Raw genomic sequence first — 13,578 nt, 5'->3', positions numbered from 1 at the left:
AGAGGCCAGTTAGGAAACTTTAGTTTGAACTAAACTGTCTCCTGCAAATGTCACCCCGGCGAAGAAACACCCTCAACGAGTTCTGGGTCCTAATATAAGTATAATTGATGGACTGATACAGTTTGTGCATGAAGTAAAGTTCAATTCATCACTGCCAAACTGCCATGGTGGGATAACTTAGTTTTTTTTGTTTACCCCCAATTGAAATGAGGTGACAGTTTGTTTTGACCTGGAGGCCACTGGTAATAGTGGACTGTGTGTTCACGGCACATCCTGGGAGAGAAAGTAGCTCGATCTATTCACGCGACATGTAGAGCCGTGGCCTCCAGGCTTGGGTTCCTGCCTGGGTAATGATTGTGTTCCCCTGTGGAATGTACAACATTGTCTCTCCTCAAACGAGGGAGACCCACAGACATATGCACTTCAATATGCATGAAGCACACAAGGATGTAAACGTGCACGGACCAAATATGACACACACACCGCACACATAGGTGTCACATACATTAGCTCCACACTATCCGAAGCATCGATTTGAACTCCTTCTCAAGCTTGCTGGGCTCTGTTGTGATCAATCAGTGAGCTTATAGCCTACTATGTGTGGCAGCTTGTATTGCTCTTTCTCCCTCTTCTCTAGCGATCAGAGAAAATCCCACTCCAAGCAAGCGCAATGCACATTCATGCAATTTTAATGACTCTTAAATTAACCATCATATTTTTTTGCTTCACTTCTTCACTGACTAAATCGCTTAATATGCATCAGCGCTGGCCTCACTTGTGGATTAGCCCTGACATTTTTATAATTCCTTTGCACAGGCTTTGTGTTTATTTATGAGTGTGTAGGCTTTTTTGGCTGATAAATGGCACAATTAAGCAGCGCTCAGACACTTGAGCAGGCGTTTCAGGCTGCTGACAGATTTTTAGTGTCCTCTTCCTTGGCTAACGATGAAAGTAAATAATGCCTTAACGAGGTTGCCGGAGCAGTTGTTTTAGGATTCATTTTATGCCTTATATGTGCTTTGAGCAGCAGCGGCAGTTGAACAGACGCACCCCACATTTTGATACTTTGAATTTAATTTGAGAAGCTTGTTAACAAATTCCCCCTATAATCGCTTTCAAGGTTAAATGTGGAAAATTGATTTTGTTTTTCGTCACATTTCAACATTATTTGCTCAAAACAAACAGAATTATTTATCATTTTTCCACAACAGCATGTTTGATGTCTTGATATGTTGAAGTACGAGCATATTTGAAACAAAACTAAAAAACACTGGGAACTTATCACTTCCTGTATGCGATATTGAAGAGTCCCTTTTGGCTGCTGCGGCTTTAGAGAGAAAAGCGGTCTGACGCAATACTTTGCAACAGTGTTTTACAGTATTGTTTTACAAACGATCGTAAAGCATCGCTACAACAAGGGAGAGTATTAGCCTGCTACCTGGGAGGAGGGAGGGTGACTTTATGAGCCCTGTGAGGCCGAGTAGGGAGCGCCAGGGCTCCTGTGCAGTTAAGCAGTGGGCTGTGGTCCTACAAGCTGCCCCCCACATTTCCAAAATGCCCTTGGACGGAGTGTGTGTCTGTGAGAAAAAAAAAAGTGTGGGGCATGCATGCTCATGGGCTAATGAGCGCATGTGTTAATGCCTATGTGTGTTTGTGTGTGTGCCTATGAGTGTGCACGGTCGAGATGTTGCTGGGTTGAGTCAGTCTCCAGAGGAAAGGAGAAGGACAAATGCTCCTTAAAAATAGCCCCTGGGCAGCTGGTGTACACAGTCTATCAGCAGTCCGTCCCTGGGGCCAACGAGGGAGGGGGGATGGAGAGATGGGATGGATGTAGGAGGGAGAAGTGTAGTGAGAGAAATGTGGAAAATAGGCTAGAATGTGAGTGCAACTGAGTGAAAAGAGGAACAAAAGGTAGAAGAGAAATGACTGGGAATGGAAAAAAGGCCCAAAAAAGGCAAGGAGAAAAAAAAAAAAGAAAGTTGGTGGTCAGTAGAAGAAAAAAAGAGGATGGAGAACGCATCTTCGTCCCAGTAGAGGTCACAGTGCAGGCGTAGGATTTTAGAGAGCCGTTTTGTCCCCAGACGTCTTCAGTTACTAATATACCAGTGTGCCTTTCTCTAAATCGCTCCCAGTCGGCGAGAGTCGAGATCCACAAGACCCGCTGAGACCCTTTGTGGAAATAACTCGACTCCATTTGCTCTCGATAAGAGCTTCTAACAACTCGCACTTATCCAGTATGTGCGTGAGGTTGTGTGTGTATATTTGAACTCACTGAGAGCAATGGACATAGGCTTATTAGGAATCTGGAGCTTTTTCCACTTCTCTTCAGCAAAGTTATCAAGCTATTAGATATTTATGTCACCGCAAGGTTCCAGATTTTAAGGATCTTCTGTGTGTGTGTGTGTGTGTGTGTGTGTGTGTGTGTGTGTGTGTGTGTGTGTGTGTGTGCTTTATGCAGAAAAATGATTAAACCCAGAGACATCAGATAAGATTCTCCAAAGGAAAATCAGGGAGGTACAAGTGTGACTGGGAAAATTTGTGGGTGTATTTCAACTTTAAATGAGAAATAAAGAAGTGGAAGTCATTCTGTTTGCCTGAAGGATCCCACACTCTCACAGTATCATCTACACACCAATTAGAGCCCCAGACTCGGGAAGGATCAATGCACTTCTGAGTGTGTGTAGGCGGTGTATGTGTCTATGGATGTATTTCGCTAGTTCCTCCACTGAGCTAATTGAGCTGTTTTTTTTTCAACAGTTGGGAGCTCTTAGGCTGCGGACAGATGCCCTTGGGCACAAGGTGTGTATGTGTTTGTCCCAGCGGTCATGTGTTTCACCCCTCCAGAGTGATTGTGAGAGTTTGGCTGTGTCGGCCCAAATAAAATACATATATGTGTGTGTGTGTTTGTGTGTGAGGTGTTTGTGTGCATGGCATTTAGGCTGTTGCTCTGTCATTGGTGTATTTAACAGTCTCTAGACATCATTAGTATCCTGACTGTCACATTGGACCGTCTTAGCTGAGCTCTTTATAAAGCTTTGTTTAGAATACTCTGGCCACATGTGCTCCGTTGCGACTGATGAGGCTTGAGCGGGTGCTGATGGAGTGTGGGTGTGCATGTGGAAGTGGGGTGGTGATGGAGCAAAGCCACCCTGAGAGAGATGTTACCCAGCAGCGGCATCCCGCCCTTCACACACACACACATACACACACACACACACGAACTATAACCTTTTCTCATACAGCCTGTCTCTTAATAACATGGTATCAAATTTAACTTAAGAGTAAAAGATACTTGTTGGTGATCTAAATATGTTTTCTACTTAAACTTACAGTGACTAAAATGTTTGCTATGGTCAAGCTGTCATGCTTTATTTTGATATCATGAGCATTGTGTTCTCATTCGTTTGTCAACACGTTAGGTTAATATAAACAAATAGACATTGTAATAAAGTTTAATTGAAAAATGTTGGTATTAGTTTTCTATAGTACATTGTTTAAGTATATGTTAGTATATAAGTATGCAATTGGATTTTTTTGAATGGTGATAGAGGAGAAAGTGGTGTTTAAATAGAAAAAGTGACAGTTTATGAGCATAGGCATTTTGGGATGTCAATTATACCATGTACATTCACACTAATAGACACGAGACAGGTGCATGTGGTAATGGGTATGGAAGACATGACAAAAAGGGTATTTTAAAAACATTTTGTTAGCTAAAATAGTGCAACATTGATAGATTTCCTTCCCCTCTTGTCAGGTGGCCACTTCTTAGAAATACTGTTTTTTATTTAAGTTTCTCTCCGTGATTACATTATAGAAATATACAATCAATTGATCAAGCAAAATTCTCTTTGGCGTGCATCAGTTGTTGAAATTGCAGCTAAATTTGTTCCCAACATAATGGGCACGATAAATCAAAGTAAATCTTAAACTTACCTTTTTTTCCCTTAAATACCTGCAAAGAATGCTGCAAGATAGATGAAAATGGTTGCTGAAATAGTACTGTTGCATGTTAAAACTATATCTATTTTTTTAAAGGCCTATTAGTGATGATAGGAAAGAGCACCATCTGGTTCTTGTGGCTACATTCATGAAATTACCACAATCATCTGTTGGATTGCACACCCTTATCATATTTTTTTTGTTTTGCTTTTTATTCACACCTTCCCAAAGGTCTTTGGCAGAGTGACGAGCACTCAGCATGTGACCTCTACAATGAGCTCCCTCCCATGGGGAGTAGACTGTGAACGCCATGTGTGTATACAAGCACAAAACAACAATTATCCTGCAAGGGTGCTGTACTGTTTGTGTACGTTATGTCTACACAAGAGATTTTTATGATCACTCTCTTGTAGAATCATATTTTCAAGCATGCGTCTTTTGTTATATACATGTTTCTTCTAATAAGACGCTCAACCAATATGAAGCCATAGAATTTACAATCCATGCTGGCATGTATTTTATTACAGTAAAATCTAGTATGTCAATGAAACTCACCGTATGAGTTAATAAATACAATACAACATAGGGTATTGTAAAATATTCTTTTTTCAGTGATCCAATTAGATGTATTTGCTTTAATTTTAAGATTATATGTCACTATTAAACCCACTTTGAAACCTGCAGCCTACCGTGTGGTATGGCTTATTTATGTATCTTTAGGTATCTTTTTAGTGTAAATATTTCACAATATGGTGTAAAATACACGGCCTGATAGTTTTGCTTTTACAAAATATTTTTCTCAACTGGTGTTGTAGCCTTTTCAATAATTTTATCCATTCAACATCGTATCATACAAATATGATGCAATACAAAATCAACACGAGAAATATTAATTAAAATAATTAAAATGTTCTTCTTAAGAGAACGCCATAAAGATATTGTTTTCGTGTTGAAGTAAATTGACGTAGTATTACATGTACAGAATGCAACAAAGCATAAACTGTAAATAATATGTTTTTGTACTAATTCAGCTCTATTTAAATATTTAATGTAGATATTTGTTTCGCCAGTTTGACTATTTAAAAATGCTTTGTATGACAGATAATTCTATAAAATCTTTTACAAAGCTTTGACCTGTTGAATAAACAATTCATCAATGTCGTATTCCAAAAAAATTCAAACTGGTGTTTGCTGTCTCTCTCCACCAGAGCAGCTGGCTCTGATGCTTATCTCTCATTGATTTTCCTCACATAACACCCCCCACTCCACCCAAATACACGCACACGCCCCTTAAGCTCATGCACGGATTTCTTTTCTCATACATTGTTTTTGATAAATTCCAGCAGAAATGCTCCATTCAGTCCTGAGGCGTGTATGTTGTTACTTTGAGATATATAAACCAGAATATCATCTAACTTTCTAGCCCTATACTAGTCATTCCCTTCCTCCGGGGACCTTCAAAACCTAACTCACACTTACTTTATTGGACTTTTGAATGTTTTGTGACAGAATCGAAGCAGGAGTTGGAGTAAATCTATTTTTCGCTGGTTGCGAAAACTGGTGTGAAAGGGCCGCGGCTTCATGAGTGAAATGACAAAGTTAGTTTAGACCTTACCGATCTTCAAATTCCCATGGCTCACCCTCACTCTCTGTGCTGATTGTGCGTGTGTATCAGATGATTGCTACCTGGGCTAACAGAGACGAGTCCCACAGGTCCCACTGTGAAGCTTCACAGGTCTGGTCAGTTAACCTCCATCTTTCTCTTTGATCGCCACCGCTCAAATGACCCGCTGGGAAAACAAAACAAATCTCCGTCAAATGTCTTCGAGCACAAACACGCACACTCACACACACATACAGAACCTCTTCTCTGATTGGCTACTCACGCAAAAAAAAAACACATGGATGTACACATGGATATATGCCAATTCCCACATCCCCTCATTCGCACATCTAGACTAACAGGGTAATGCTATACCGGCGGTGTCAGTGATAGCAGGGTACTTAAGGTGCTATTACAGCTCCATTACCTTTACTCTCATGCGCAATCAGGGAGAGGTGATGGCCCACGCTTTGGCAACACTCTTGCCTCTACTGACAAAACTATGGACACAAGTCTCAGGCCAATCAGAAGGGAGGGTAGAAGAGTTAATCAGACGTGTGTACGTGTGCAATAAATAGAGAACGGTAGGATACGGCTAACCGAATGATGAATGGAATGATGGATACGCCAAGTTTCATGCAACTGTGAATTCCCTTAATGAAACAGATGAAAAGAAAACAGATTCCCTCCCATCTTCTCCTTTCCTACCTCTTTCTCTCTTTCGCTCTCTCTCAACTGGCCCTAGATAGTTTTGCCCACCCCCCACCACCACGCTCCTCTGGGACCCCTTCTCTGTGTCGTTAATCAGAGCTCCTCTGCTCAGCTTCCTTCTCTTTTTCTTTTTCCAGCCAACACACACACACACACATGCAGTACATGCACATGTGCAGTCTTCTTAGCCCCCCACTCCCCGACCCCCCATCCTCCCATGCATTCTCAGCCCCATCCATCATAAAACAGCAGTGGTGGAAGGTGGGGCGACGTGTGTGTCAGTGTAAGTGCGCGTAAGATTGTGAGTGTGCGCGTAGGCACACATTGGCGTGTCTCCTCAGCAAAAATGAATTGAGACTTTACAAGAAGAAAGCAATTAGGCCGGGGCTTTGCCCTATCATTCACTGGCTAATGTATCAGAGGCAGAGTGAATATTATTAACACACAGGGAGGGGTAAGACTCTGTGGGTTTTTACAGCCAGAAGGTAGGACAAGAAAAGACTAATGATTGTGATGAAGTAACCCTGAGTTGACGGGTTTTAATCACTTGTAGGCTTTGTGGCTTCTCACTTGATGTGCTTTATATGATAACTTCATGGCTTCCAGCTCCATGTCCCCGTCATTCTCCACAGAGCCGGAATGGAGGAATCAAAAGTGTCATTATCAAACATGGACAAGGGTGACTGCATGCTATGCAACCAGATTACTCATTCATCAGGATGTGAGTTAGTGTGTGTGTGTGTGTGTGTGTGGGTGTGTGTGTGTGTGTGTGTGTGTGTGGGTGTGTGTGTGTGTGTGTGTGTGTGTGTGTGTGTGTGTGTGTGTGTGTGTGTGTGTGGGCTGCAGACTCACCAAAAACTGGAAAGCATTGATGATGAGCAGTGACCTCAAGTATTTAAGCACTGCAATTGGTTTATGATAGCATTTTATTATATTGTTTGTCACAATTTACGCAGATTGCATTTATTCATGTTAAAATCATTGCACCCATTTATACTATCTTTCATTGATAACGCCACTTCTACATCACTCATTTTCATTATGTACTGGAAATTCTGAATTATGAGTTCCACACTTTAAGTGCAGTAACCTGTTATGCTGCAACATGGCAGGCAGCACTGAAAACTACTGGAACAGATGCGGTAAAATTCACAGTAATAAAACATCTAGAGAAGGTCCCCGATGACTGTAAGCTCCAGCAATAGTCGTTACCACAGATGTGAACTGGACAAGAAATGTATGTAACATTTAATGTGAAAAGTTTGACATTTTTCCAAGGTTTGATGAATTGGTAACCGACTTCTTTGTGTTATTTTAAAACAATGCAATACTTTTTAGTCAGTAAAACTGCACTTCAAAATAAAAAGCAGCATTTAAACTTTTCAACCTTCTTGTTTAGGAGTTGCATTGTTATCTCTTTGTATTGTTTTAATACATTTAAATGATGTAAACTGAAAGTCAGTTACTGTATTAAAATAATCAAGGTCCCAACCTTGGAAACCTCATCGCAAATTTTAACCACGAGTGACAAGGACGCTGAGCGTCAAGTTTTTATTAGGACCACTTCAGCTAAATTACAATCATTTATTCATGTCTTCTTTTTTTTTCTGCTGGCCCTTTGCCCTTCCCACTATACACCATTGTTAGCGTGAGGAGGAAACAATGCTATAAAAGAGACAGGGGTGAGCAAGGTGGAGTTTTGATGGACAGAGTCAAGAAGGATCAGGCAGGGAAGAGAGAACGTTGAGCGAGCAATGTTGATTCACTGATGCGTGGAGACAAACCATTTGCACCTCAGCAGAGTGTCCCCTTTCTCCCCGCGAGTGTGTAAGGGAAACTGGGTTGGGATCTAGGATAGGTCACAGACTAATGGTGAGGGGCTTTTTTTTTTTTTTAAAGAGCATTTTAGTCGAACATCTCCGCAGCGGCCTTAAATGTCATGCATTTTAAAAAGTCAAGACTCACTGGGGACATGCTGACATGCCTGTGTGCGCTGTCTTCAAACGGGAACCTGATTTAAAGCAACATTTCATGCTCTCTGGTTACATTTGTTGACATCACTCAGCTCTTAACAGCAAATGTGATATGATAACTCAATCAGGCAAAACGCTAAATATTGAGATAAGCCTGTCGTGACCCTGAAGAAAAATAGGAGGCCCATGTGTTCCAGCCTGTTTCTGTGTTACAGTCACAATTACTGGAGATTACGGCTAAATCGTTTCCACATGGGCTCAATGAAAACTTTACAATCTCCCACAATACATGGCCAGGTGACTTTGTTTGGACAGAACTAGAAAAGGAGTGGACGGGAAGGGAAATAAAGCAGAAAGTCTCTCTGTACAACTGGGACTACATGACCTGGCCTTGGTTCAAGTTTTTACATGTGAACCATCATGCAGCTATCATTCATTCTCCCATGGACGTCTTTTTTTTTTTTTTTTTTTTTGCAAAATCAAATCAAATTGAAAGCAAATGTGCCGGGTCAGACCACACGAGAATAAAACACATTCTTCTTGTTTCACAATCTACCACCAGAAAAAGAAAAAAAAAAAAGCTGGCTCAAAGGAGGACAGAAAAAGAATGAGCAAGCAAATGTTAAAATCAAAATCAGCTTGAACATCAGAGAAAATGGAGAGGAATGTTTCACAACGGAAGCCCTTGAAATATATTTGTTTTGCATAAAAAGAAGAGACATTGGGGGGAGAAAAGTTGCTTTAGATTGCTTAAGGGGGTTTACCAATGTTTTTCTTTGGACTGAATGAAACCCATTCCAAATTAATATCTTATTTAATATTTTCCCAAGATTGACAACAAACATTTAGAAGGGAAACATAATAAAACTCTTTGGCAGCTGCATTTTATGTGGAAAATGCCGTTAACCAACCACAACATATTTGTTAACTTACACTACACTCTCTCAGTTTTTATAACTCCCACAGTGTTCTAAATTTGCACGTATAACACTAATAATTAGTGATTTATCATAAAATGTCAATATTTACAGAAGATTTATATTTACCAGCACGCATAGAGTATATTTAAAGAGTTTATTTTAAGACATCCTCATAGTTAAGAGTTCAGAACTTCCCTAAATGTCAATGAAACCCCTGGAAGATACACTTTGCACCCTCTAGGTTTCTAATAAACAATAGCAAATAAAATATATGCTTAAGCTATCAAATGACATTAATAGAGAATTATTAATATTATGAAACAAATACAGATATGAATTAATATTTATTTTCACGTTCTAAGAGGGTCTCTCCACTTTTACGTACAGTTTTCAAAACATGCATGTGATTTTTATGGTAAACTAAAACTAGAATAAAGGCACCAAACTTAGTCTTAAAACACCAAATAAGTGTTTGCTTCACTTTCAAATTGTACATATTTAGAATTGTAAGGATTGTGATCCGTATTATATTTACATAAATATTCAAAATTGAAACATGGCTCCATGTATTGTACAAATAAGGAGAAACAAAGAGAAACATTGTCATTTGATGAGTCATTACTGTTCTATATTTATGTAGCCCCAATGGTACCACAAATATGCATCTTCATTACCAAAGTGAATGAATGGATTTCAATAATAGTTCCATTGACTCAATCAAATTTGAACTGTATTACTCAGTGTTAAATAAAGAATATATTGAGTTATACAATTATAGTCATAAGAAATTCAACCAATTTAGAACTTTAATATCCTTTTTATATGATGGTGTATGTGCCACATTTTTTTCTTTCACTCCCAGTTCCCAAAAAGCATCAATTACCAATGCTTTCCATTTTTATGCTTCTCTCCCCAGCCAATCATTTTATATAGTCTGAATGTCAGTAAAAGGAAGGAGACGATTGTTAGGAAAAGGGAAGTTATTTCTACTTTCCTCCTTTTAGTACACACACTGTAAATGTGTGGAAATGTAAGAAAAGTAAAACAATGGAGGCTAAAGTCACAGCAAGCAGTCGTTAACTCAGGCTGGCATACCTGTCTTGCTTTTATAGGTGGCAAAAGCTACTAATCCCTCAGTCCAATATTTATTTAGCCCAAGTTTTGCTTTCCTGGACCCTTGCTATGCATCTCCCCGGCTCACTGCTTATGTATTCCTGGCCCTTGATGTATTCCTGGCTCAGGAAACAAGTTTTAGTGGCCCGCAAGGGCTGAGTGAGAATTGACAGTGTGTGCCAGAGTGAGAGGGAGATGCAAAGGGGGGGCCTGTTTTACTTTGTAAGGTCACTCAGAGTACATCTGTATGGAGTGGGAACTCACTCGCTTTCACTGTCACAACCACTCACAACAGCCATCTGTAATGTTGTTATGTGGAGCACTGTGTCCCTTTGTCCCTTACACACACACTCACGTACTAAAAAAGGTGAGCCTACATGTGGCCTGACCTCCACCCCGCACGCCGTGTCGCCTGTTTACACGACAACAAATGAACCGGCGCGAACACACATCACGCCGAGTTCTAATTGCAACTCCATGTGTTTCTCATGAAAAAGTTGTTTTAGGGCTTTTATTCCGCTCGGCTGTCAAACAATCCCGCCGTGTTTTGAAATATAATTGTGGGGACCGTAAGCGTTTCAAACCCAAACCATAACATCGCGGCGATCCTGGTTTCTAATGTTTCTAATTTGTTAAAATATGCTGAGTGAATGACAAAAGTAGAAGTCCAAGCTGCCAAGAAAAACATATCAGAGGCCTGGGCCGTGTGGAAATACAGAGTCTCTTTTAGAAACATGATCAATGTAACCTTTGTTACAGGAAGGCGAGGGAGAGCGAGGGGCGAGTGGGAGTGAGGGGGCCAAAGAGACAACTTACACAGACACTTGTGTACATGTTTATTTATCACCATATCCTCTATGGATGCAAGGGTCAAAGGAATCCTCCAAATCAGAGCTGCCTTTTGGATAAGTATGCAGAACGCAACCATTCTACGCCGTACTTGTACACATGCACTGTTGTGGTGGAGCCAATAGCGGGGCGAATATGTTAGAGAGCAATTTTGGTGTGTCAAAGTGTCAAACGTGGAGTGGAAGAGAGGAGAGAGCTTTATAATCATTTGCAGATGCCAAGTGGATCTTTTTTTTTTTTTTTTTTTTGCTTCTCGTTTGTGCGTGTTCGCTCCCAGGCTGGACCAAGAAGGATGTGTACGCCCCCCACCCGAAACACCACCCGACTTCCACCCCTCACTTTTCAACCCAAAACTAACATACAGCCTGGAAATGATGTGTGTGCGATGGAGAGAGGGAGAAGAAAATTCAGATGGTTGCAACATATCTCTCCCCCACTCCACCCCCGCTGCTTTCTGTTACTCTTTTCCCTCGCTCTCTCGTTCCTTCCCCACATATCTGTTTCGCCGAAGAATAACATACAAACCTCCTGTGAAAGGATTCATGGTTTATTAAACCAGAGGTCCTTTTCCTGTTTCAACGTGGACAAGAAAAAATAAATACTAACACCATTTGCTTTCTCTGCCTTCGTCACCATATAATTGTCATATTTTTATTTTTTATTTTTAACTCAGACAAGGAAGTTATAGTCTCAATGTGGGTTTATTTATTTATTTTTTTTTGTGGGGGTACAACCTCCTGCTAAGGGTTTTTGAAGCCGTGACTTTGATTTCTATCTGAGCTAAGTGCAAGGGTAAGGAATATCATAAGTGTGTTTATTATATCTAGCAAGCGACAAATACTGGCGAGAATTCAGACAGAGGGGATGATTTTCTTTTATTCATTTACTTTTGTCATTTATTGTTGGAATGACAATGGATTTGTTCACCTTGTCCTAAAATGCAAATGGTAGAGTGCAGTAGTATACATCTAATCATTATTTCTTGTGTCATACATCATTCTGAAATTTTCAGAGGTTTAAGTCTGCATTAATCACAATATTCAGACATGTTTCTGTCTTCATGACTCCTGTTCTGCCCATTATGTCTGGGAAAGACACAGGAGTGTTTACATTATGGCACTGTAGCAAGGAAATTATACAGTAGTCATGTTTCAGTTGCTTTGAATGGATTTGATAATATTGAAAATAATTCATTCACATTTTATTGAGGGAAAAAAATGTGACAGAAAAACTGGTCATTCAAATTTGGGCCATCTGGACCTTTTGTGATTAAATGGCAGTGTGCCATCCATGGCTAACATCTCTGGTTATAAAAACACAGATCACTTCAATTATAATACTTCACTGCATTGTGTACATTTACTTTATGTTATTATAGATTGACAAATGGCACATTTTTAAGTATCCAAACATGTGTCAAGACACAGTATATTAGAAATAACGACTCACTCATATAAGATATGGTCACACAAATCTAAACACAAGTCATAAAAGTTATCTAAAAATGATATAGCTACTCCTAAATGTACACAAATATGAGCAAAAAGTGACCTAGATATTCTCAAATGTGTTGAATTAAACCTTAAAAGTTTTTCAATTAATTCTAATCAAAGTACTCTTTAAAAGTAAAACATACTTGATAATCTACTGCAGGGGTGGCCAACTCCGGTCCTGGAGAGCCGCAATCCGGTCTCTTTGTCATGTCTCCCTCTACCAACACACTTGAATCAAATAACCAGGATTAGTTTCCTGCTTCTGGACAGCTTGCTGATGAGTTGATACTTTGATTCAGGTGTGGTAGAGGAGGGATATGTAAATGAAAAACAGACCAGAGAGCGCCTCTAGAGGACCAGGAGGACCAGAGTTGGCCACCCCTGGTCTACTGGATCACTGAATAAAAGGTATCTAAAAACTCCTGGTTTTAATCAAACATTACACCTAAATATTATATAATTTTAGAGTCTATTGGAATACTCTCTATTTGTTCAAAAAGTACCTAGAGGTAACCTAAATACCCCTATTATTGCAAAAGACACCCTAAATGTTATCTAAATACTAATAGTTGTCAACTAATATTTTGGTTACATTGAAACTATATTATGTTAAACACGTGTAGAAAAATAAAAGAAATACTTAAACAATGATTCAAAGTGTATTGCACATCTAAGAAAAATATATCTTGTCACATTTTATTCTTTTATGAATTTACAAGACATTTTGTTGCATAGTGCTGCTTAAAGCTCCCCAATAAGCTTCAGTTAAGTTAATCGGTGTTCACCGAAGATAAAAAAAAAATCTATGCCTTTGCCTTTGAGTTGTTACATTCTCTGCTTTGGTGTCATATTCCACCATTTGTGTTCAAATATTTCCTGCATGAAAGATTATGAAACTGCAACACTCATACTATTGTTATCCAGATCATTAACTTTTGCATTTTTTTTGCTAGAATTACATTTAACAGATTTTG

The sequence above is a fragment of the Stigmatopora nigra genome, chromosome 14 (assembly GCF_051989575.1).
Source record: "Stigmatopora nigra isolate UIUO_SnigA chromosome 14, RoL_Snig_1.1, whole genome shotgun sequence".
NCBI lineage: Eukaryota > Metazoa > Chordata > Actinopteri > Syngnathiformes > Syngnathidae > Stigmatopora > Stigmatopora nigra.
This window is presented reverse-complemented; position numbering follows the sequence as displayed.